We start from the raw sequence: 26307 nt of genomic DNA, 5'->3' as shown, positions 1-26307 counted from the left end.
CACCACTGTGAGTATGGTGGTTCGCCCATGCGAGGTCGGAAGCCCGGTGACGAAGTCCATGGATATCTCCGCCCATGGGCGCGAAGGAATGGGTAGGGGATGCAGCAACCCCATACGGGCGCCGTGGGAGTTCTTATTCCGGGCGCAGACGGGACAGGCTGCAACGTATTCATTGACGTCTGCCCTCATGGAGGGCCACCAGAATCGCTGCTGGATTACAAACAGCGTTCGGCGCATGCCCGGATGGCAGGAGAGTCTGGAGGTGTGAGCCCAATGGATGACTTGGGATCGTAATTGAGCAGGGACAAATAGTCGGTTCTCAGGGCAACCACTAGGGGGTGGCTTGTTACCATTGGCCCGCTGTACCCGGCCTTCGATAGGCCAGGTCACTGCTCTAACCAGGCAATGAGAAGGCAGGATGGTTTCGGGCTTCTTAATTTCTGGATCCGAGTTGAAAACACGGGAGAGGGCGTCAGGCTTGGTGTTCTTGGTTCCCGGTCTGTAGGACAGAGTGAAGTTAAAACGATTGAAAAAAAGTGACCAGCGGGCTTGGCGTGAATTCAGTCTCTTAGCTGACTTTATGTATTCTAAATTTTTATGGTCTGTCCAGACCAAAAAAGGCTGCTGTGCTCCCTCTAACCAATGTCTCCATTCTTCTAATGCCAGCTTGACTGCCAACAGTTCGCGATCCCCCACATCATAATTCTGTTCGGCGGGCGTCAGCCGTCGAGACAGGAACGCGCACGGATGGAGCTTGTTGTCGCTCTTGGCCCTCTGTGAAAGGATGGCACCTACTCCTTGATTGGAGGCGTCCACCTCCACCACAAACTGCCGCGACGGATCAGGAAGCGTGAGGATGGGAGCGGTGCTGAAACGGTTCTTTAGCTCCTGGAAGGCCGCCTCCGCCTCTGCTGACCAGCGGAAGGGGACTTTAGGAGACGTGAGCGCGTGCAAGGGAGCCGCTGTGGCACTGAAGCCCTTGATGAACCGCCGATAAAAATTGGCAAAGCCCAGGAATTGCTGCACCTTCCTGCGTGAGTCAGGGGTAGGCCATTCCGTTACCGCGCTTACTTTCGCCGGGTCCATCTCTACCTTGCCCGGGGCTACGATGAAGCCGAGAAAAGAAACGGTGCTCTTGTGGAATTCACTTTTCTCGGCCTTTACGTATAGTTGGTGTTCAAGGAGTCGTTGCAACACCGTCTCGACGTGAACCCTATGGGTCTTCAGATCTGGGGAATAAATCAAAATATCGTCCAAATATACGTACACAAACCGGTCCAAACAGTCTCTCAAAACATCGTTTATCATGGCCTGAAACACAGCGGGAGCATTGGTGAGGCCAAAGGGCATGACGAGGTATTCAAAATGTCCTCGATGGGTGTTGAACCCTGTCTTCCATTCGTCCCCTTCCCGGATGCGCACCAGATGGTAGGCGTTGCGCAGATCTAACTTTGTGAACACCCGGGCTTGCTGTAATTGGTCGAACACGGTCGACATCAGTGGGAGCGGATACCGATTCTTGATGGTGATCTGATTGAGGGGACTATAATCAATGCAGGGACGTAGGGTGCCGTCCTTCTTGCCCACGAAAAAGAACCCCGCCCCCGCAGGCGACGACGATGGTCGAATCAGTCCTGCTTGCAGGGAGGAGTCTATATATTCATTCAAGGTTTGCTTCTCAGGTCCCGAAAGAGAATAAAGCCTCCCCTTGGGTATAGTTGAACCCGGCAGGAGGTCAATGGCGCAATCATACGGACGGTGGGGAGGCAGAGAGGTAGCCTTGGCCTTGCTGAATACCTCGGCCCATTGGTGGTAACACGCAGGGACCCCGGTTAGGTCTGGGGTTGGCGCGTCTGGAGCAGGAGGCACAGGGCGCGGGTTAGACTTGATACAGGAATCATGACAGTCGGACCCCCATCCCGTTATTTCCCCTGATCCCCAGTCTATAGCGGGGTTGTGGCGTTGAAGCCATGGATACCCGAGAATGAGAGGGTTCATTGGAAAGGTCACGACATGTAGCCGTATGTTCTCCTGGTGGGGACCAATTGACAGCGAGACTGGTTCTGTTATGTGAGTTATCTCAAAGAGTGCCTGTCCATTGAGTGCCTTGGCTTTCACGGGAGTGTTCAGTAGCTCAGTCTTTACCCCCCATCGGCGAGCAAATGCCCAGTCTATCAAGCTTTCGTCCGCTCCGGAGTCTATTAATACTTCGAGTTCTATTTCTCTTCCCAACTGTGTAATCCTGCCCTTGGGGAGCACTCGCCCCGGGGACAGAGCCGCAGAGAAGGCGCTTACCTTCAGGGTCCTCCTCACTGGACAGGAGAGAAGGAGGTGTCCGAGCTCGCCGCAGTAGTAGCATCTTCCCTCTCGGCGCCGCCGTAACTTCTCCTCCTCTGTTAACTTAGCTCTGCCCAACTGCATCGGTTCTGGCTCCTGGCGCTGCCGATCCCCGTACAGCCTGGAGTGGTGAACGTCAGGGCCGGCTACTGGGACGAAGGCGGGGGCGTTGCTGCGTCGGTGCTTCCTCCACTCTTGCAGCCGGTTGTCAGTGCGGATAGCCAGAGCGATGAGGGCGTCGAGGTCGGTGGGAAGGTCTAAGGGGATTAGCTGATCCTGTATGGGTCCAGACAGGCCCCGGAGGAAGATGTCATATAGTGCCGCCGCGTTCCACCCGCTCACCGCGGCCAGCGTGCGGAACCGGATGGCGTAGTCTCCGACGGTGTCTTGTCCCTGGACTATCTGACAGAGTTGGCGAGCCTTGTCTCGGTCAGCGGAGATTGGATCGAACACCGTTCGCAGGGCCTGGATGAAAGCGGGGAGAGAGCGACAGGAGATGGAATCCCTGGCCCATTCCGCGGTGGCCCACGTGCGGGCCCTTCCCGTCAGGTATGATACCATGTAGGCCACCTTGGAGCGCTCGGTGGGGAAATCTGCTGGGGAACTCTCAAAATGCATCTCGCATTCTGTAATAAAGGCCCGGCTAAGGCCGGGTTCTCCGGAGTAGCGCTCTGGAGGAGCCAGTCTGGCACTGCCAGTCATGGGAGCTATTGCAAGGGGAGTAACGGGGGAAGCGACGGGTGTACTGGAGGTCGCTGCTGGTCCCGCGTTTAAGAGCGAGAGCACTTCCTGCATTTGCTGACCCAGCTTTGCTACTTGGGTGGCGATCGCTCCTCTGAAATCTTCTTGATTCTTAGCAAGTCCTCGGATCTCTTCTCCCAAGTCGCCCACTTCCCTCTGGTGCTGGGCGAGCAGTGAGGCATGGGAGCGCACTGCGGCGCACAGGTGCTCCGACTCTGCCGAGTCCATGTCTGGCCAGTGTGTACTGTCAGGCCGGGAACAAGGCGAAGGACTCGGATGCAGAGTCGTTTCTATCTTGGATTTATTCCAGCAAGCACACAGAGCGAAAGTACAAATCAAATCGCCTCTTGCGAGGGAAAACACGTGGCAAAAGGTACAAACAAAAGGTGTCGCACTGAGGCGAGTCAAAAGGCTAAAAGTACAAATCAAAACGCCTCTTACGAGGGAAAACGCGTAGCAAAAAGTACCAACTAAAGGAGTCGCACTGGGGCGAGACAAAAAGGCGATGGAGACCAAGGCACAAACAAAAGCGTCGCTCGGTGGCGAGACAAAAAGGAGGGTTCTTTCAGAGAGTTCAGGCATCAAGGGATCGCTGGTGGTCGGGACGAGGCAAGACACACTGGCACAAGACAAGGGGAAGACACAGACTAAATACACACAAAAGGGCGGGGACACAGGTGATGACAATTAGTATCGATTACGCAGGTGCACACAATCGGGATCAGGGAAGACAAGACAACCAACACCGAGGAAGGAAACACAAACTGAACCGGAAGGAACGACAAAATAAAACCGGAAGTAAAATTACGACATCGACGAGACAGAAACCCGGAAAAATAAACGCGACCGCATGACACTACCAGTTTGACACACACTTCTGAAATAGCCAATTTGCTCAATTTGGCTTTCACTATGTGTTATTATTGTCATTTCCAGTTCACATGTAAGCAAAAATACAGTCAAACCTTGTTTTTTGACCACAATCCGTTCCAGAAGGCGGTTCGAGAAGCGAATCGGTCGGATTCCAAATCAATTTTTCCCATTACAAATAATGGAAAATTTTTCAATCCGTTTCAAGACAAAAAAAACCCCGCCTTTTTAAATCATTTTTTCATTTGTGCATATTTGTCCGATCACGCAACTGCAGAGCACCGCCGAACGCGCAACCGTAGCGCGTCGCCCACCGTGCAACTGCACCGCGCTGGTCGCATTATTGTGACAGAGCTGTCGCTGAAATTTAGAAAATATTTTTAAAGTCCTGATGTACTTTCCAAAATTTAAGTGGACCTAAGTGCGCAGGGAGCTTAATTTGGTCCAATCGCGCAAACGGAGCGCGCCTGGCGCTCACTGTTGCATTGCTTTAAGTGCGTCTTTGTGTTTTAGGATGGCTTTACTGCTCCCACTTGCTTTCTTTAGAGGCATGATTAGGGGTTAATACAATCCTCAAATAAACGAGAATACAATAACAACGGAGTCAGTCGGCATCCGGGCCGCGCGGTCGGGTTTTTTTCGGGTCCTCCCGGCTCATCTCGCGAGGTTCGACCTCCGAATTTTGTTCGATAGCCGAAGCTAAAAAATCTCAATTTTTTTGTTCGAATTCCGATTTGTTCGAGAACCAGGACGTTCGAAGACCGAGGTTTGACTGTAAAATAAATAGATGCAGCTCACTGACAAGTGCCGCTATTTGGGCTAATTTTAGAACAGTCCTGCGGGCGACTCATGCGGTCCTCACGGGCGACCTGGTGCCCACGGGCACCATGTTGGTGACCCCTGGTATAGTGTGTTATTGGAGACATGTAGGGGCGCTGTGGTGCGCCAGGGGCATTGTACACACGATTAGTGGGGAATAAAGAGTTGCTGAATAAAGAAGTTGAATTAGCGTTCGTTTCATTTCTACTTCGTATAAATACAACATGGTGTCAGAAGTGCTGTGAATGAGTAATCCAAACGGAGAAACATCCACCGTGGAGGGAAAAGACAAGTCGGGTGAGAAAGACGAATGAGTGACGGAGAAGATGAGCAGATTGGGATAGGAGCTAGCAGGATGGCTAACACACCCAGTGCTACGTTTAGCATTCAACGACCAGAGCCCTGTAATTTTTCCAAGCCGCACGAGTGGACAAAATGGATAAGGAGATATGAGAGATTCCGTCAGGCAAGCAACTTCACCGCAAGCTCCGAAGAAAATCAGGTGAATACCTTGATATACTCTATGAGAGACGAAGTAGATGAGTTTTGAGAGGCTTGAAGCTCACTGAAGCAGACCAGCGTGACTACATTAAAGTGAGAGATGGTTTCCACTCGTTCTTTATAGTGAAAAAGAACATTGTTTATAAACAAGCACGCTTTATTATGCGCAAACATGAAACAAGTGAGACAGTTGATGCATTTGTCATCGCTCTGCATGCATTAGCTGAACACTGTAATTATGAGACCTTGCATGATGAGCTAACCAGGGACAGGATAGTGGTTGGACTGGCTGACACACAACTCTCAGAACACATGCAAATGGAGAAAGATTTGAATCTTGAAAAGGCTATTAACATGGCAAGAGAATCTGAGAAGATTAAAAATCAGCAAAACACACTGAGGAGTGACATCAGTAGTGTAAAACAGATGGATGTTTGCTCTGTAGACAGAGTATTTAAAGGCCAACAGCAAAAAGAAAAGCCAAGATTCAATAAGTTCAAAAGTAATGGAGCTAAGCCACTCAGTAACATAAACCAAAAAGGCTCCCAGTGCTACAGATGTGGTGGCGCACCTCACCCTAAGCACAAGTGCCCTGCCAATTCTGCCAAGTTCCACACGTGTGGAAAAAAAGGTCACTACCAGCGTGTGTGTTGTGCAGGTAAAGCTGTACATGGTATAGAGGAAGAGGAGGAAAGCTTCTTTCTGGGCTCGGTGACATCAGACAGCAATACATGGACTGCTAATATAACCATAATGGATAAAAATGTCACCTTCAAACTCGATACTGGTGCGGATGTTATTGCTGTATCACAGACTGAGTTTAGTAACATCTTTTCCAACACACAGCAGCCTGTTCTCAAAAAGCCAGAAAAGCCCTTGTTTGGTCCAGGACGGATTCCACTGGTTCACCAGACTGCAGCTGAGGAATGGAGCCAAGCAGACAATGGAGAAGGTTTATGTTGTTAAAAACCTGAGCACGCCATTGCTTGGGTTGCCAGCCATTAAAACCCTTGGCTTGCTCATCCGAGTCGACAGCATAGACATGGAGACCCTCAAGGCAAGTTACCCCAAGTTGCGCAGCGGTCTGTGTAAGCTACAACAAATATACACTATAAAGCTCAAGCCAGATGCCGTGCCATATTCAGTGAAAACCCCCAGGAGGATTCCACTACTTCTGGAGGATGAAGTCAAGAGAGAGCTCCAGCGCATGGAAGCTCTGGGAATCATCAGCCGGGTGTAGGAGCCAACTGATTGGTGTGATAGCATGGTGGTCATGCCCAAAAAGGACAGAAAAAAGGTGCAGTTGTGTGTGGATTTAACCGGCTTGAATGTGTATGTGTGCCGTGAAAAGTACATCCTTCCATCTGTGGAAAAAAGCCTGGGAACGCTTGCTGGAGCAAAGCTGTTCAGCAAGTTGGATGACAACATGACCGATGTGTTGGTGACCCCTGCCTTAGAGGATAATTCTGCCTCTTGTGGACAAAGGTCTGTTCCTATCTAACTCTTACAGAAAAACATCCATCCATCCATTTTCTAAACCGCTTAGTCCCCACGGGCGTGCTGGAGCCTATCCCAGCCGTCATCGGGCAGTAGGTGGGGGACACCCTGAACCGGTTGCCAGCCAATCGCAGGGCACACAGAGACAAACAACCATTCGCACGCGCACTCACACCTTGGGACAATTTGGAGTGATCAATTGGCCTACCAAGCATGTTTTTGGGATGTGGGAGGAAACCGGAGTGCCCGGAGAAAACCCACGCGGGCTCGGGGAGAACATGCAAACTCCGCACAGGGAGGGCCGGAGGTGGAATCGAACCCGCACCCTCCTAACTGTGAGGCGGACGTGCTACCCAGTGCGCCGCCGAGCCGCTTACAGAAAAACACTGTAAACAAAAACAACTTTGTGATTATTAGTATAATGTAAATAACTACTGTTTCTTAGATTCTTAAATGCTCAAACTGTTTAACGTAATGTGCTCAAAACTTCCCCCATAGAATTACCAAAAAATGTCCATAAACAAAAATAACATTAGGGGTTTCCGATTGACTAAATCTGTGTCCGTTTATAAATCTAGCCTATTAGGCTTAATGACAGCTCTCCCAGACCTGGTTCTGGGAGCAGGAGTCTCTGCAGCTGAGTCATGGGGTACCACAGCAGGTGATGTGGCTGCCTGCGTTGGAGCTGGCAATGGCGTTTGCTGCTGCGGTGGCGAATCACTGTCTTGTGCAGGTGTGTGTAGCGGTATTACATAATCACACTGATCATGGACACACAGGAGGGGAGGGGCGAGCACACAGACAGAAACCAAGACAACAGACACATAGTGGAGCAGTTGGGGACGAGACGTGACACAACCCCCCCCATCAAGGGACGACTCTCGACGTCCCAAAAAAAAAAAAAACTAGGGGAACAGAACCGCACTCTGGCGGCGACTTGGGGGACAGAACCGCACTCTGGCGGCGACTTGGGGGACAGAACCGCACTCTGGCGGCGACTTGGGGGACAGAACCGCGCTCGGGCGGCGACTTGGGGAACCGAACCGCGCTCGGGCGGCGACTTGGGGGACAGAACCGCACTCTGGCGGCGACTTGGGGGACAGAACCGCGCTCTGGCGGCGACTTGGGGGACAGAACCGCGCTCGGGCGGCGACTTGGGGGACGGAACCGCGCTCGGGCGGCGACTTGGGGAACAGAACCGCGCTCGGGCGGCGACTTGGGGAACAGAACCGCACTCGGGCGGCGACTTGGGGAACCGAACCGCACTCGGGCGGCGACTTCGGGGACAGAACCGCACTCGGGCGGCGACTTCGGGGACAGAACCGCACTCGGGCGGCGCCTTCGGGGACAGAACCGCACTCGGGCGGCGACTTCGGGGAACAGAACCGCGCTCGGGCGGCGACTTGGGGAACAGAACCGCGCTCGGGCGGCGACTTGGGGAACAGAACCGCGCTCGGGCGGCGACTTGGGGAACTGAACCGCGCTCGGGCGGCGACTCGGGGACAGAACCGCAATCGGCGGAAACTCGGGGAAACACAACCGCACTCTGCTGTTTGGGAGGGTTTTACACCCATCCCTGGATAGGCCTAAAAAAGCGCTGTGATTGAGTGTGTGACTGGTAGGATAAATTGACTAAAAAGCAGTTCTATCGTTGATCCACGGCAATAAAACAGGCTAGTAATCTGTTGAAAGGTCAATTTAAACCTGCATTGAGGATCCTCAAAGAAAAAAAAATTGAAAAAAAATTGTAAAACCTTAAACTACTAAAATTAAGATGGGAAATAAGAACAGTAAATCTCTTGCTCTGCTCTTCTTTGAAATGAGAAGTTCATGGCGAGTAGATTTCTTAATTGTATGCAATACATGCTGAAGTGAAAGAATATGTATGGAATACAAGGAAATTTGAAATGTGGAAGAAGTGGTAGAAGTGCTAGTGTGTGGTTGGAATCTTCACAAAGAGATGAGAACGAATTCAAGAGAAAAAAGCTAGAAAGATGAAAACTGATGCGGTCACAAGTGTTTGTCAGACCAGGAGACAATAAGGCCCCTGTGAGCAGGTGCAAGGCCGCAGCTCAAGCCGCGGCTCAAGCAAGGGGCAAGAGGAGTTTCCGGTCCTATGCAAATCATGTCTCGAAATTTAAAAAATCTGAAACCTCTCCCATATGACACCAAAACATGTCATTGTCAGGTTACCAAAAATCTTTTTAGATTGTTAGAGCCCCTGTCCACACAAGAAGTATGACAATGCTGTTTGTATGCCCAATTACAAATGAATAGGGATCAAATTGTGTTACACTGAAGTTAAAATATGCAAATCAAGTGGTAAAAGAAATGCAACTTGCTTCTAGAAGATAAATAAATAAAATTAGAATGTGCTGTCCTTGTGTGCATGGGAGGGACCAGCTCATGATCGACCATAGGAAATGGCCAGCCTGTGACGAATCATCGGTGCTGGAACCTACCTTCCGCACGCGAGAGCTGTGCATGTGTGTGCGTATGTGTTAAATTGATGAAGATTGGCTAAAATTTTAGTATAAAGAAATGTGCTAAACTGTTGTCTATTCAATTTACACCGCAGAACAGAAACAATTTTGACAGATAAAAATGAGAGGAAAAGAGAGATATCTGTTTGCGAGCAGAAACTAATCCACACCAGTGCATGTTAAGTGTCGAGCCCACATGAGAAAATCGAAGTAAACAAAACAACAGAACATGCTTTCGGGAATTGGAAGACGCTAAATTGTGAATTTAATATTTTGCAATGCTACATTTAATAGGAATAATTGATTGGTTGTGTTATAAGATTATACAAAATTCTAAATGCAAGATAAATCTGAGAGATTGACTTCTTCAAATTTAAAAACAAAGAAAAAAATTCAGATTAATTTACCAGTTGTTTGTTTTAGTTAAGTCTTTTTTTGAATTGGTGGATTGTTCTACCAGGAAACCTGAGTTGAAAATGATATATGAATGTTGTGTGGTTAGCTTGGATGAATTGGGACCAATGTGATAGGAAGACTCCTTTTTGGAGACTGAGTGAGATGCATATGATGAGCATTGATGAATGATTGCCTGAATGAAAGGTTGAATGGTTGAAGTCGTTGGCGACTACTATGTGAAATTAGTAGAGCGACTTTGATGAAAGAGTGATTTTGAGCAGGTTGAATGCTAAAAAGAAACACGTAGTTTTTCGAGAAAAAACTGGAGAACCAGTAACATGTAGATGTGTGAACTGAGAAATTAAGAAGCGTTTTGGAAAGAAAGTCAAATTAAATGATGATAAAATCATATGTAGTCATACAACACTTTACTACATATGGATTCTCTAAATCATACAATTGAGTAAAATAAAACATACGTTTTGATTCGTATTCAAATTTCTAAGATTCTTGTGATAAACAATGAGAAAACGATTGAAAAGTAACTAAAGAAACTACAAGAAAGTGAAAATGTCTAATCATTTGCTAGCTGAGTCGCTCCCCATTCGGGGAGGCCATCCATTTACTTGCTAAGCTAGTTGTCAAAACAGTCCAATTGCCACGAAAAGTAGCTATATGCACGTGTGCAGTACACACACACATGAGACTGATAAGGTGTCAAGAGGTAACAAGCTTGCAGACAGATTCCACAAAGCTGCAGCGCAAAAGACACTTCAAATTTTATACACACAAGAAGCAGATTAAATCACTGAAACATTTTTAAAGATGTGCAGCGACAAAGTCCATAGAGTGAAATTCAATTATGGACGAAAAAAGGGGCAAGATTAGAGAATGGCATCTATAAATGACCTACCCTACCAAAGAACCTATGCAAATGGGCAGCAATATTGAGCCATGGTGCGTGTCACATGGCTCAAGAGGAGGGATAGTGTGGCAGGTCAGTCAGCTTTATACAACATATGGATTTGATTCATATTCAAAACAGTTTCAAAACAAAACAAACATTTTTTTTTTTTGTAGAGCTTGTTTCAACAAAAACAAAAACACTGAATGCCTTCAATTTAAAAGATCAATTTGACCTTTGCAGGATGATCTGCTGTGTTGGATCTGGACTGCCATGAAAGTATTATGTTTATATGTGTACTTTGTCAACAACCGCTGTAGATGTTAAAGAATGGAATGAATATCTAGAATGAATGTGGATAATTTGTTTCAGGTAACTAACTATAAGAGTAACTGAAAAAAGAAACAATTGATTGCTTGTGGCAAAACAAGCTGCAAAGACAGAAAAAAAATGGAATAGGTCATATGTATGGATTTGCGACCGATTATTTATGTTGTACCGTTGCCATTGACCAAAGATTGTGTGAAATCTGTCACGTCTACTGGATTGTGAAGTGTGTGACAGAGCAGTCTATATAATATCCATTGAGAGAAAAAAAAAAAAAAAAAAGAAGCCATTACTTTCAGAGAATGTAGTCAAGCGAAATTGTATATACATCAACATGCCAAGATCTGGGGAAAAAGCTGGTAAAAACCAAAATATCTTTAAATTTGGGAGGCGACGATGATTTGACCGAAATTGATGCAATTGGAGTCCCTAGAGGAGTTCCTGATTAATAAGAATTAAGTGACCAAATTGCAGCGGGATGGGAGTCCTCCATTTGCTGCTGGTGAACGATGAACAAGAACGTAGACAGGATAAATTACATCCATTACAACATGCAGAAATTGGGCAAACGGACACAAGCGGGGCTCGAGGCAGTGCATGAACAGCCAGCCACGCCTTCCCTAATGTCGATCCAGAACCACAATGCTCATGATATGTTGTCTGAGAAAGGAGGCGTCTGCGCAATGTTTGGAGAACAATGCTGCACCTTCATCCCCAACAACACCGCCCCTGATGGGAGCCTGACGGATTGCAGGCCTGTGATCCCTCAAAACGAGGATGAAAGAGCACTACAAGTGGATGAATGCTTTTGGGAAGTATAACGCCATTGTGTCCTCAATTTTACCATCAGTTGCAGTATTGCTGCTATGCTCACTTTGTATGGATGTTGCATACCGTGTCTTCGTGCTCTGTTTAATCGTCTCGCCACTACAGTAATATCGCCCATGGAGGACGAGATTGCTCAGATATACCTAATGTCTGAGCGGCAACATGATGATGTTGATGGCAAAATTCCTGCATCTGTGTTACCAGACTTTTCCCAGATCCATGGGATTCTGAATGATGACATCGCAACGTTTATCCTTTGGTGTAAACATATTTGTCCTCATGAATGCGATCCGATGACAGAGTCGAGAAAAGGGGTTGTTTACGATGATGTGTGAATTTGAGCAAATATGTTATAAACAGTGGGGAAATGTCAGGATAATTAGTTTTGTAGAAGCGCTGGCCGGCCTGAACCGGAGGTCTCATACCTTCGCTCAAGGCCAACACATCTGCCAGGTTTTAGGGAGTTCTTATACTCCCTTCCTTGTCTTATCTGTGAGAGGCCCTCACTAGTTATGAACAGGACACCGTTGTTCCTTGTTTAGCTAAAGAGAAGTTCTTTATTATACCTTGTAGTTTCTATTTACGAATTGTTGTTGACCGGGACAGTTTTTAAGTTATCCCATATTTACTCAATGTTTGGTTAAGTAGACTTCATGCAAGTTATCTCACATATACTTAACGTTTGTTGGAGTGTATGCACGAGAGGTATCTGATGATTTACTCATCATTATTATTGTGTGAAACGTAGCAAGAAAGTCTAGAGCATTGTTTTACAGGGACACGACATCCAAGAGTTGGATATCAACACCGTGCTGTCACAGTCAAGGATGCCGACCCTTACCGCCCTGGACTTGCGGACGGGGCCTGTGATCAGCTATTCTGGGCAAATCTCAATGTGACTGTTAAAGGACAAACAATACCGCAAGTGGCCTACACAGAGAGACAAGCTGGAGTGAATTACACATGTTACATCCAAGGTAACATGACCCACGTCTGCGTTAACGATGACTGCTCTCCAGGAGGAGACTGGATGGGAGCTTTGGACATCGCCGCTGTGTGCCAGGATGAGAGAGCCGTTTTCAAGGTGTAAGGGCTCTACTACCAACATGGTTGCACCATCGGACGGGACCTACTTCGTCCAGAAGTTTGGAAGCACTGCCTCACCTGCATCCTATGAGTGCACGTGCCTGTTCAGAACGGATCGTGGTTTTGTGGTCACAAGAGTTGTCCGATGCTGCCTGCCAACTGGATACGAGTGTGTGTGCCAGTGTGTGTGACAGACCACACCTACAGACTAGAACATCATCAGCTGACGAAAACACGAGCACATATACAACTTCTTAGACGTGACAGATGTGATAATGATAATGAGACGTGGATTGCATAGATGCTGTTCTGTCGAGCATGTTTTACGGAAACTTGTTGATTTGACCATCAAATATGCTTCCAAGTAATGGATACACTGATGTACTGTTTCTGTGTTTTTCTTTTTATTTATTTTTTTATTGATAGCATTCTGGTCGCCTAAGGCAGAGGGACCGTGTGAGAATTTTCCTACTAATAACATCTGGCCAGCAGGTTTTTCGCTCTCACAATAAGTTTGATCTGGGGTATTAAGGTAATACCTCATCTTCACTGGAAAGTGTTGCTATCATTGTTTTTTATTTTTTATTTTTACTATTCTTCTTTCTTCATTATACATGTACATATGTTTTTTTTTACTTGTCTTTGTTGTTTGGGGTGGCATAATCATATGATAAAACAGGAGGGAGATGTTAGGGTTTTTCAGATTATCCTTATCGTATGATTATGTTGGAATGCAACCGGTAATAAATAACCTACCTTGTCCCATCCTCCACAAGGTCGTAAAACATCCCCTGATATGTTTTGACTAGAGCACAAGGGCTTCCTATTCAACCTACTCTTACCCCCACTCTGTTTCTCTTAATAAATATGCCCTTGCAGGAGGGAGAGTTTTAGACTTCACTCCTTCAACGTGTGAGCTCTCCACCTGCAGGTGTCTAAAAGGACTTGCTTGTCTCTCGTGTGGTTCTTGCAAAATAAGTTGGAGTGAGCAAATCTCTAACAAGAAGGTCTTCAGCAGCTCCCGCGGCAGGTTGAACTTCTTGAGCTGTCTCAGGAAGTACAGCCTCTGCTGGGCCTTCTTCCGGACAGAGTCTATGTGGCCGGTCCTTTTCAGGTCCCAAGAGATTGTGGTTCCCAGGAACTTGAAGGTGTCTGTGGAGAGAATAGTATTACTGCGGATAGTGAGGGGTGTAAGTGGTGAAGGGTCTCGCCTGAAGTCCACTGTTATCTCCACGGTCTTGAACGGGTTCAGCTCCAGGTGGTTTCGGCTGCACCAGTGGACCAGCCGCTCCACCTCCTGTCTGTACGCAGTCTCATCACCATCCTGGATGAGTCCGATGAGAGTGGTGTCGTCTGCATACTTCAGGAGCTTCACAGGAGAGTCACCTGAGGAGAAATCGTTGGTGTAGAGAGAGAAGAGCAGTGGGGAGAGGACGCACCCCTGAGGGGCTCCAGTATTGGTGGTCTGGGTTTCAGACGTGATGCTCCGCAGCCTCACACGCTGTCTCCTGTTGGTCAGGAAGCTGGTGATCCACTGACAGGTGGAGGCAGGCACCGCGAGCTGGATGAGCTTCTGTTGGAGGATGTTAGGAGCGATGGTGTTGAACGCCGAGCTGAAGTCCACAAACAGGATCCTGGCATACGTTCCTCATTTTAATGTTCAAGATCATCAAAAATGTTAATATCGGACAAAGATCACCCAAGCAGAATGAGAAGTATTTTAATAGTGAGTCTATAAAGAACAAAAATTGATTCAAATCTAAATCCCTTTCCGTGAGTTGTTACTCGAATAGAGGTCAAATAAGAAAGGCCAGAGTCATAGGTTCAAACCTGTTAGCGGCCCATTCTCATAGTCCCTGCCCACTAGTTGACAACTGTAAAAACAGTTCAGAAAGAGTCTTCAAGGATCTGTATGTGTAATCAGCAAACACGTAGTCCCTGTCAACAGTCCATCACGTAGGCTTGGTGGAATAGAATTAATTTATTGTCATTGTACAACTGATGTACAACGAAATTAAGATATTCTACCTATGGGGGCTGCTGTCATGAAAGGCGCTGCCAAGTGCCACTGGGAGCAATTCAGGGTTCAGTGTCTTGGTGCAAGGTAAGCAGGTGATAGTGATGGTTATAGTTGGATACTACAACAAGAAAGGACACAAGCTGGTCGCAAGTAATGCGTCATGCGTCATGCGTCATGGTGGGCGCCTTTCGCTTTGTGGCAGCTGGTAAATCAACTTTTTGGGGTCATCGTCAAGAGTGGATGGAAAGGTTTCTGACAAGTATTCATCAGAAGGATGCGCAATAGGCATGCTTGTTCCTTCATAAGCCAGGCGCAAAAGGTGTGTCCTCTTCCCTCAGTTGATAGTCACCTCGTGGCTGTGCTAGTTCAGAAGGAGGAACTTCAACTTCAGCTCCTGTAGTCGATGTTAAGACTCCATTTCTTGAACAGCACTCATTTAATACAGTCGGTGTAGGGACCCAAAGAGGTTTGTGATAAACGTCATACTCAACTCCTGTCATTATCAGACTCTTGAGGCTGAGCCCCAGAATGATGTCAAGACATCATTTGCATCCTTTGTCTCCCTTGACGTACGTCTGGTTGTGTATCGAAAGGTAATTCACAGGACATAAGTAAGTTTCAATGCAGGACTCTGGAACGATCTTTTCCCTTTTACGGTTGTACTTCATAAATCAGCAAATCAGATCTGATTCGTCTCACCGCTGTGTGAAAGGTAAATAGTCACAGGCCATAAGCAATTTTCTGTGCAGGAGTCTGGAACAACTCTTTCCCATTTCCAGCTGTACTTCATAAATTGGCAAATCGGTTCCCACTTGTCTCACCCCTGTGTGAAAACTGTATCCTCTGAAATCCCAGAGTTTACCTGGTCTTCCCGTTGAAGTCCGGTTTTTAATTAGAACACGTGTTCCAGGGTCGAGCACTGAATTCCAAACCTTTGTATCATAGTGTCTCTTAATCCAATTTGCTGCTTTCTTGGCATTTTCATTTGCAATGGCGTATGCCTCCTCCATGACTTGTCTCCATTTCTCCAAATACTGTGGATGTGGGTGATCTTTGACTGCACGCACCCAACTGACGTTGTTGCCAAAATGTGCAATGGAAAAAATAGTGCAATGGAAAAATAGTGCAATGGAAAAATAGCCTAATGTGGCCTTGCAGTATCGCGGGTTTTTATGAAAACAAATGTTGCGGATATATTTGGTGCATCGTGGCTTTATGCTTTTTTCATATGACTTTACAGCACACTATTGGCCATTAGAGAAGACAAGACCAATGGGAACATCTTGATCTCTTTCTTGCTGCTGATTGGCTTAGAGCTGTAAGAGCAGTTCTAACCATTCATGCTTTATCTCAGCCTCCCGCAGTTGCGTGACTCGGGACAGAAACTCAACTGGAGACATTGAAGAAGGACTGTTTTAGGGGGTCATTTAGGTATCCTCAATCTTCCCTGGTTGTCAGGCCAGAACAAAGGGAAACAATGGTTAGACTCTTACGCCACTCTTTATTGAAGAAATTGTCACTATGGGTGATCTGTTGTATGCCTGTGTGTGTGTGTGGGGGGGGGAGTGTGTGTGCGTGTGTTCATGTGCGTGTGCGTTTCTATAGACCTACAGAAAAACAAAAAAGAGTGCTTCAACAATAATGGATAACAACAACACATGACAAATAATTCTAGCGATATCTTAATAAGATAGTTGAATTGTGTTCATTATGTCTCCATTGACGATAGCCATTGTATTCCTTTGTTCAGACAAATTGAGCAGGTCTTACCTTAACAAACTTTTCTGACAGTTTCGGCAGCAAGTTTGTTAAGGTAAGACCTGCTCAATTTGTCGGAACAAAGGAATACAATGGCTGTGTTAATAAGATATTACCTGGCAGACAATAACTAAACATATGTTAATATGTGGGCAGCTTGGTGGCACACTGGTGAGCACATCCGCCTCAAAGTTAGGAGGGTGCCGGTTCTATTCCACCTCCGCCCCTCTCTGTATGGAGTTTGCATGTTCTTCCCTAGCCTATGTGGGTTTTCTCCGGGCACTCCAGTTTCCTCCCACACCCCAAAAACATGCTTGGTAGGCCGATTGAGCACTCCAAATTGCCCCTTGGTGTGAGTGCGAGTGCGGATGGTTGTTTGTCTCTGTGTGCCCTGCGATCGCCTGGACACCGGTTCAGGGTGAGCCCCCGCCTACTGCCCGATGACTGCTGGAATAGGCTCCAGCACCCCCGTTGACCCCCGTGGAGACAAACGGTATAAAGTTTTAGTGAAGCCGTAATATCAGGGTTGACAGACGAGCAGGGCGACCAAGTGCGCCACACTTTCATTTGGATAGAGATCATTTGGGTCGGGCTTGGGAAGCTTCGGGTCGAGGATGAATCGTGGTTGTTACACTGGCGTTGATCGAGGTAGGCAGCGTTCGGGCTTGGTCATAAGGCAGTCAGTACGAGCGGTGATCAGGCTTGGTTGTAAGACAGGCAAGTGGTCAGGACGGGCGGCGATCGGGCTTGGTTGGTCAGAGCACGGAACTGGGTTGTCAACAGGGAATCAGACAGAACACAACAAAACAAGGCACAGGTCGAACTGACAAAGGAGTGGCAGGAGTGTGGTGTTTAAATAGTGGATCTGTGACAGGCAAGAGCTGGTGTGGACGATTGACTTGATAGCTGGGGTGTGGCTGTAAGCACTATCCATGGCGATCACGCAGGACCCAGATGCCGGATAGGCGGGGGAGAACCAGGAGTGGATCTATACTCCGCAGCAGATCAATACTCTGCAGAGAAGTCTGAATCCCTAACATCAGGAGGCGAAACTGGGACTGGCGGCACCAGAACACCTGGAGTGGACGACACAACCGGCGGGCAGGTTGGTTCAGGATGCTGGTGGTGGAACTCCTCAACCAACGGTGGGTGTCATCGTACCTCTCCCAGTCGACCAGGTATTAGAATCCACGCTCGTGTTGACTGGATTAAGGTCCGCACAATGTACACAGGATCCCCGTTGACGAGGCGGAGGCGTGGACGCAGGAGTCAGCGTGCGCTCGTGTACTGGTCTCACCTGGGAAATGCGAAAAGTCGGATGGATCCTCATGAACCTTGGGCATCTGAGATGGGTTGATCACCTTGTGGACGGGGAATGGTCCCACAAAGCGTGGTGCCAACTTGTGCGACTCCACTTGAAGTGGAAAGTTCGCGCAGAAAGCCAAATGCGCTGGCCTCCTCAGTTTGTAGGTGCTGATATCCGGTGTTTGTTGGACTGGCGAGCATAGCCGGCGACGGTCCGGAGGAGATGTTTACCAGCACCGAAGAGCAGGTGGCGTCACGCTCCTGGTGTTCGAAACGCGGCGGCTGGTAGCCGAACACACATCGGAATGGGGACATGCCTGTGGCCGAGCTGAGAACAAGTTGTAGGCATATTCCACCCAGGGCAGTTGCTGGGCCCAACCGCACTGATTGTTAGGGGACATGTACCGGAGGGACTTATCCAGCTCCTGGTTGGGAACAAAAAGGCAGTCATCAGAACAAGCACTCGGGCCGGGCTGACCTTTGACACATTCATCGACGTCCCAAGAGACTGCCGCGACTACCACGGATTCAAAGAGAATGGTTTGAGAATGATCCCCAAGCGTGCTCCTCTTCCTGTGCCAGTCTTGAAAGCACGTCCGCTTCGGTGTTATAGGATCCCGGTCTGTAAGACAACATAAAGTTAAAGCACCCAAAGAATAGAGCTCACCTCGCCTGGTGGGAGTTCAGCCTCTTAGCCGATTGTAAGTATTGTAGATTGTGGTGGTCGGTCCACACAATGAGTGGAGTGGCAGTGCTCTCCAGCCAGTGCCACCACTCTTCCAGGGCTAGCTTGACAGCGAGGAGCGCGAGGTTGCCAATGTCAAGACGCGGTTAGCAGACGCAAGAAGCAAGTGCAAAGATGCTTGTCGTACGGCCTGGAGCATTGAGAGAGGACGGCCCCTACCCCCATATCTGTACCCTCCTGTTTATCATACGATGATGTCACCCCAATCAACAAATACAAGCAAGAAAATATAATGCAGAAAGAAAAATAGTAAAAATAATAATAAAAAAGATCAATAAAAAACACAGAAACAGTACATCATTGTATCCATCACTTGCGAGGCATTTTCGATGGTCAAATCATCAAGTTTCTGGAAAACATGCTCGGCTAAACAGCATCAACGGAATCCATGTTTCGCAGCACATTATAGTCATCACATCCGTCATGTCTGAGAAGTTGTATATGTACTTGTGCTACGGTAGAAGACACAACCCTTGTCAGAGCAGACTTCAAACATGGGATAACACAGGTCGTAAACAAGTACAACACCAGCACAGCAAGCACAGGAACCACAAGTTTAAACAGCAACTGCCACCAAGCGCCAGAGAATAGCCATGAAAAGAAATCCCATTGATGTGGGATTTTATCCTCCGACATGGCTTGCTGTAAATTCCTCAGTGAGTTCATGGCATCCTTGATGTGCGTGTCGTTATCTCCTGGAATGTATGTGCAACAGGAAGTCCCAATGATGTGGCACACACCACCTTGTGCTGCCGTCAACAAGTCCAGAACCATCCTGTTTTGCAAGACCATTAGCCTAATAGCCTGAATCTCTCTGTTTTGTCCATCATTGACCTGCAGCGAGAGATTCACAAAAGATTGGAAACGATAGTTCAGTGTCTCGATGTAGAGTGCTTGTTTCCCAACTTCGATCCAAGGAAAAAGCGCATGAACAACTTTGTTTCCGACGGACCATACTTTATGGTCGTCTGGAACATTCACACCCCAGACAGGATCATGAGGGTCCAAGGTTGCAACAGCCCAGCGTCGACGTCCAGAAGAGTTGTGTGCTGTCGTCAGCTGATGATGTTGTATCCTGTAGGTGTGGTCTGTCACCCACACTGGTGCACACACTCCTGTCCAGTTGGCGGGCAGCATCGGATAAACCTTGTGACCACAAAGCCACTAGCCATTCTGTATGACATATGTTCCGTTTGATGGTGCAGCCATGTTGGTCGGAGAGCCCTCACCACTTGAAATGGCTCTCTTATCCTGACACTCAGCGGTGATGTCCAAAGCTCCCATCCAGTTTCCTCCTGGAGAGCAGTCGTCGTTAATGCATTTGTGGGTCTTGTTACCTTGGATGTAACATGTGTAGTTCACTCCAGCTGGTCTCTCTGTGTAGGCCACTTGCGGCAATGTTCGTCCTTTAACAGTCACATTGAGATTTGTCCAGAAAAGCTGATCACAGGTACCGTCTGCAAGTCCAGGGCGGGAAGGGTCGGCATCACTGACTGTGACAGCGCGGTGTTGATATCCAACTCCTCCCATGGATGTCATACATTTCGCTTCAGTGACATTCATTGCTCTGGCCTCCAAGTGAACTTGTGTGGAGGAAGGGGGGAGCCCCGTTGCTACTAGGACGACAGGGACACCGAGACATACCCTCGCCTAGCGGAGTGGGGATCGTTGTTCGCTTCACCAACATTGAGACGCCCCACCCTAAACGATGAGGCCCGTTTGTAGTCAGACTTCCCCACCACTCTGAAATGAGGGGTCCAGCACTCCCTGTAGCTTGCAGTGGCTGAGGTGAATTCAGCTGGGCCGTTCAGCGATCTTCACTGCGGTGGGGGTCATCAGCAAGACTTGGAATGGTCCCTCCCACCGTGGGTTTGCCCAGTTTGTCCTTTTTGACGACGTGTATGTCGTCTCAGTCTCCTGGCTTGGAGCGGTTGTTGACCTGTGGGAAAGAAAGATCAGGCGGCAGTAAATTTGCTTTTGACATATCTTTCAGTTTGAGGGCCGTGATCATGCTATCTGCCAAGGAATGTTCTTCGTCTGCTTTTTGCAACTCTTGTAGTCAATTTTATTGCCCTTTTGAACTGGGCAGCTAGGAGTGTTTGCGGGAAGAGTTTGAGCACTTTCTAATGATTCCTCCTAACCAAAGACCATTTATGACAGGGGCTATCCCATTTATTGCCTCCTGTTTTAAAGGAGATTCTCTGATCTTGGTTGGATTTGTACTGGGGTAATGGACAGTAAAAGTCCTACATAAGATGGGCACTTTGTCCACAGTTTTTCAGGAAGCCCAGCCAATTCCCCCTCCTCCTTTTCATTCAAACAAGTGTTGATTAGCCAGGGAAGCGCATAAGCGCGTGCCCTTAGCACCTACACCACTTCCTCATAGCTTATTTAGTCACTTTTCAATCATCTTCCGATTGCTTCAAGCAAAAGTTTGAAAAGCTTGAGAAAATTTTAACTTAATGGTATGACGCCAAAGGTATTAGAGAATCCATATGTCGTAAAGTGTTGTATTATTACTATATTTCACTGTCTGTCCTACTCCCTCCCTCCTTCTGAGGCTTTAAACGCCCATGCCTCACACTTTGTCAAACTTTTTTGGAAGATGTGTTCTTTACTACATATGATTCTATCATCATTTAATTTGACTTTCTTTCCAAAACGCTTCTCAATTTCACAGTTCACACATCTTCTGCATGTGTTACTGGTTTTCCAGTTTTTTTCTCTAGTTAATTATCAATCCAAAAGCATTTTTTTTTTCCTCTTAGCATTCAACTTACTCAAAATCACACTTTCTTCAAAGTCGCTCTACTAATTTTCCACAGTAGTCTCCAACAAGTTCAACCATTCAACCTGTATTTTCCTTTCATTTAGGCAATCATTCATCAATGCTCATTTGCATCTCACACACGGTCTCCAAAAAGGAGTCTTTCTATCACATTGGTCCCAATTTATCCAAGCTCTCCACACATTCATATACCATTTTCAACTCAAGGTTCCTGATAGAACAATCCACCAGTCCAAAAAAAACCTCAAAACAAAAAAACTGCTGGCAAATTAATCGGAATTCTTTTCTTTGTTTTTTAATTTAAAGAACTCAATCTCCCAATCAGTTATTCCTATTAAATGTAGCATTGCAATGTCTTAAATTCACAATTTTGCTTCTTCCAATTCCTGAAAGCATGTTCTGTCGTTTTTTTTTTAATTTCTCATGAGGGCTTGACACTAACATGCACTAGTGTGGATCAGTTTCTGCCCGCAAACAGATTTCTCTCTTTTCCTCTCATTTTTATTTTTCAAAATTGTTTCTGTTTTGCGGTGCAAATTGGATAGACCAAAGTCTAGCAAATTTCTTTGCCCTAAAAGTTTAGCCAATTTTCATCATTTTAACACATACGCACACACATGCACAGCTCTCGTGCGCGAAACGTAGGTCCCAGCACCAATGATTCGTCACAGGCTGGCCATTTCCTGCAGTCAATCATGAGCTGGTTCCTGCCCACACACGCGAGGACAGCACATTCTAATTATTTATTTATCTTTTAAAAGCAAGTTGTATTTCTTTACCACTTGATTGGCAAATATTAACTGTAGTGTACACACACAATTTGATCTCTGGTCATTTGTCATTGGGCATACAAACAGCATTGTCATACTTCTTGTATGGACAGGAGCTCTAATAGTCTAAAAAATGTTGTAATAATCTGACAATGACATGTTTTGCTGTATGGACATCTATTATTTCTTTCTCTGTATGAGCATGAGCGGTCAAAGGGGAGGAAGCTTGTCATGCTGAAAATTTGACTTTTCCTCTGCCTCTTCCTCCGCCCTTTGATGGGTTTTGTTTTTTATGACGACACTTCTTGACCAGTGTTATGTTTCCCACAGTTCCAACAGTTGTCTGAATCTGATGGGGGGTTTTATTTGAATGGTGGCTTGCGACCTTGTTGACCTCTAACTCTTCCTCTGCCCCTTTGGGAACTTTGGAAGAAGACTGTTGTATCTATATCTAGATCATTACCATCCTCATTTAGATGAAATACATCAGAACCTTCGCTTTTTTTTTGTCACTTTGTCAGCGTCTCTGGCCCACTGCATGGTTGTTGTAACACAAGCAGTGTCCGCTTCCACCAAGTGTTTCCTCACCCAGTTGCCTAATTCAGGGGGGAGACCATTGAGGAGCACATTTTTAAGATGTTGCTGATAAGCACTCTCAGCTGCATCATTGAATGGGATGCCACTGTACAACCTGAATTCTTTTTCAAATCTTAATTGAATGGCGGCCTCATCACTTTTTATCTTTCTATTTTTTGTCTTTTAAATTTGTTCTCTCTTGTGAAGCTTTCAACCACACTCTAGCACAATGCACTTCTCTTTCTTTTCTTTCCTTTCTCAACCCCTTTGGCTTCCTAGCCACACTCTCCTCCAAAATGTCTACTACTACGTTCTACATTTCAACTTTCATCTTTCCTTGTACTCCATACTTTTTCTTCCACATCGGCATGTATTGCATACAATTAGAAAATCTACTCGCCATGTGCTTCTCATCTCCTTCAAGAGCTAGAGATTTACAGTTTTTATTTCCCATCTTAATTTGGTATTTTAGGTGTATACAATTTTTTCAAATTTTTTCTTTCTTTGAGGATCCTCAATGCAGGTTTAAATTGACCTTTCAATAAATTGTCTTTCACACTCTCAACCACACAACTTTCATGCAAACAGCTTGGAAAAACGGATGAAAAAGAACCTTCAATTAAGAAAAAGAAGCTCTGTTATTTCTTAGCCCTGTTCCTTCCACCGAGACTAGAAACCAAAGCCGTATCACATAGCCCGGACAAACCAAAGCCGAAACTCAGAGCTTGGACAAACCAAAGCCGTATCTCATAGCTTGGACAAACCAAAGCCGTATCTCATAGCTTGGACAAACCAAAGCCGTATCCTGTGCACTTCTACTTTTTACGCGTTTCACAACAGCAAAATCACACAACTTTAGGGCTTTAACTTACTTGTCCCCTGGTTCGTTGCACTGCCGGATCCCGTCAATCCACCTCTGTCAGACGAAGGCAGACCTAAGATGCTGGCCCAGCGAAGAATTTCCTTCCCAGGTCTTTCTTTACCAGGTCCGGCTAATGGACGCTGGCCCATTGACGGTGTACAGTGTGTCGTCCTCTGTCGGCCAGATGGCGGGTATGAGAGAATCCGGGTCACGGCACCAAAATGTTAGAGTGGTGCTCACTCTAACTTATTTTTGCAAGAACCACACGGGAGACAGTATGCCCTTTCAAACACCTGCAAGTGGAGAGTCATCCGTCGCTGTGCATACAGCGATGATCGAATGAGGTCTGACTCAGGCCTCTTGCAAGACCATTTTTATTGAGAGAAACAGGGTGCGGGTGAGAGTGGAGGTGAGAGTGGACAGGATGGGGTTGAAGCCCCTGACCTCTGAAGACAGGACAAGCTAGGTTATTTATTACAGGTTACATCCCAACACAAGCATAGGATCAAACTAATCTAGCTAGGTTATTTATTACAGGTTACATTCCAACATAAGCATAGGATCAAACTAATCTATCAACCCTAACAATGTGTTCCGACAGAGTACGGAAGAAAATAAGGATATCGTCGAGGTAGACAAATACGAAGCGGTTGAGCATACCTTGGAGGATGTTGTTAACGAGTGCCTGGAAGACAGCGGGCGTGTTAGTGAGACCGAAAGGCGGTGTTGAAAGACATCTTCCATTCGTACCCCTCTCTGATGCGGACCAGATAAATGCATTCTCAGTTCCAATTTTATAAAACATGTGGAGCCTTTGAGGAGCTTGAAGACCAAGGACAGGAAGACAGGACATGTCAATTTGTAGGACTCTTTCAATGTAAGCAGCTACCCCACAGCGTTCGGTTGAAGCTCTCGACTGGATTGGCTTGGGGGTGGTTCGGGGAAGTGCGAGAATGATGTATACCACAGTAGCCTTGGAGCTTGTGGAAGAGGTTGTTTTTAAACTTTTTTCCCTGGCCGTGATTTATCTTGTATGGGAAACCAAAACACATAATAAAGTCATCAAAAATCTTCTTTGCTGCAGTCTTTCCTGGCTTGTCTCTTGTTGCGTACACCTAAGCATATTTAGTGAGATTATCTATTACTATAAAAATATATTCCTCTCTTCCAATACACTTGTACAAATGCAGGTAGTCAGTGCAGATCATCTCAAAAGGTGCAGAAGTCTCAATGCTCTGAATAGGTGTTCTAGTTACCCTGTTTGGTTTCTTCCTTTTTATGCAACGGCATACTTGGGTACAATAGTGCTCCATCTCTTGTCTCATTTTAGGCCAGAAGAAGCACGCTCATGCTAGATCATACGATCTGCACCCAGGTGTCCCATCTCCTCATGTAGTTGCTTGTAGACAATGGGTTTTAGAGAATCGGGCACCACTAATTATGACCTCACTTTGGTCTCTCTTTTGAGAACACCTCCATCAATCTGGGACCATTCCCAAGGAAGGTAGGTGTCTGACTGGTTCGCTCTCTGCCATCTTGTCTTTACGCTTTTAGCGAGAAAATGTTATTTTCAAGGCTAACAATCGGTTTATGGCGACATCTTTATTTTGGGCATATTTGAATTCTTCTCCCCTCCTTGAGTCATCACCTTATCGTGGTAGAGGGGTTTGCGTGTCCCTATGATCCTAGAAGCCATGTTGTCTGGGGCTTCATGCCCCTGGTAGGGTCACCCATGGCAAAAGGGTCCGAGGAGAGGGGCCAGACAAACCACGGCTCAAAAGACCCCTTATGAAGAGTACAATATATGGACTTAATTTTCCCTCGCTCAGACGCGGGTCACCGGGGCCCCCCTCTGGAGCCAGGCCTGGAGGCGGGGTTCGAAGGCAAGCATCTGGTGGCCGGGCCTTCACCCATGGGGCCCCCGGCCGGGCACAGCCCGAAAAGGGAACATGGGTCCCCCTTCCCATGGGCTCACCCCTGTGGGAGGGGCCAAAGGGGTCGGGTGCGTAGTGAGCTGGCGGGAACCTTGGCGGTCCAATCCCCGGCTGCAGAAGCTGCCTCTTGGGACATGGAATGTCACCTCTCTGGCTGGAAAGGAGCGCAAGCTGGTGTGTGAGGCAGAAAAGTTCCGACTAGACATAGTCGGACTTGCCTCCACACACAGTTTGAGTTCTGGTACAAGCCCTCTTGAGAGGGGCTGGACTCTCCTCCACTCTGGAGTTGCCCACGGTGAGAGGGGTCGAGCAGGTGTGGGCCTACTTATTGCCCCTCGGCTGTGAGCACATTGGGGTTCACCCTGGTGAACGATAGGGTAGCCTCTCTCCGCCTTTGGGTGGGGGGGACGGGTCCTGACTGTTGTTTGTGCCTATTCACCGAACAGCAGCTCAGAGTACCCACCATTTTTGGGGTCCTTAGAGGAAGTGCTGGAGAGCGCTCCTTCTGGGGACTTCATCATTCTACAGAGTGACTTCAATGCTCACGTGGGCAATGACAGTGAGACCTGGAAGGGCATGATTGGGAGGAAAGCCCCCCCCCCCCCACCCAATCTGAACCCGAGCAGTGTTCTATTGTTGGACTTATATTTGGTTATTTTGTCATTTAAAAAAATAAAGACTATTGGGACAATGACATTTGTTTTATAATAGTGTGTATTTGCATGAAATTTTTGTAGTTAAAAAATGTCCGGAAAAACTA

The 26307-nt window shown here is 47.0% G+C and overlaps 1 protein-coding gene across 10 annotated transcripts in view; it reads left to right on the top strand.

Annotated features, from left to right (window-relative positions):
* The window catches only part of LOC137839809 (uncharacterized), a 67030-nt gene that overhangs the window by 13075 nt on the left and 27648 nt on the right, over positions 1–26307 (top strand). The window contains exons 1-3 of one of the 10 annotated variants that reach the window (XR_011086086.1): positions 4847–5064; positions 5152–5269; positions 6115–13357. The exons of 2 other annotated variants lie outside the window; for them this stretch is intronic. The gene's annotated coding sequence lies outside the window, so the exon portion shown is untranslated. Of the gene's footprint in view, positions 1–4692; positions 5270–6114; positions 13358–26307 lie in introns of those variants that run through there. 7 more of the 10 variants (XR_011086082.1, XR_011086079.1, XR_011086078.1 and 4 more) reach the window with 7 other exon arrangements.

The sequence above is a fragment of the Syngnathus scovelli genome, chromosome 21 (genome assembly GCF_024217435.2).
Source record: "Syngnathus scovelli strain Florida chromosome 21, RoL_Ssco_1.2, whole genome shotgun sequence".
Classification (NCBI taxonomy): domain Eukaryota; kingdom Metazoa; phylum Chordata; class Actinopteri; order Syngnathiformes; family Syngnathidae; genus Syngnathus; species Syngnathus scovelli.
This window is presented reverse-complemented; position numbering and strand designations above follow the sequence as displayed.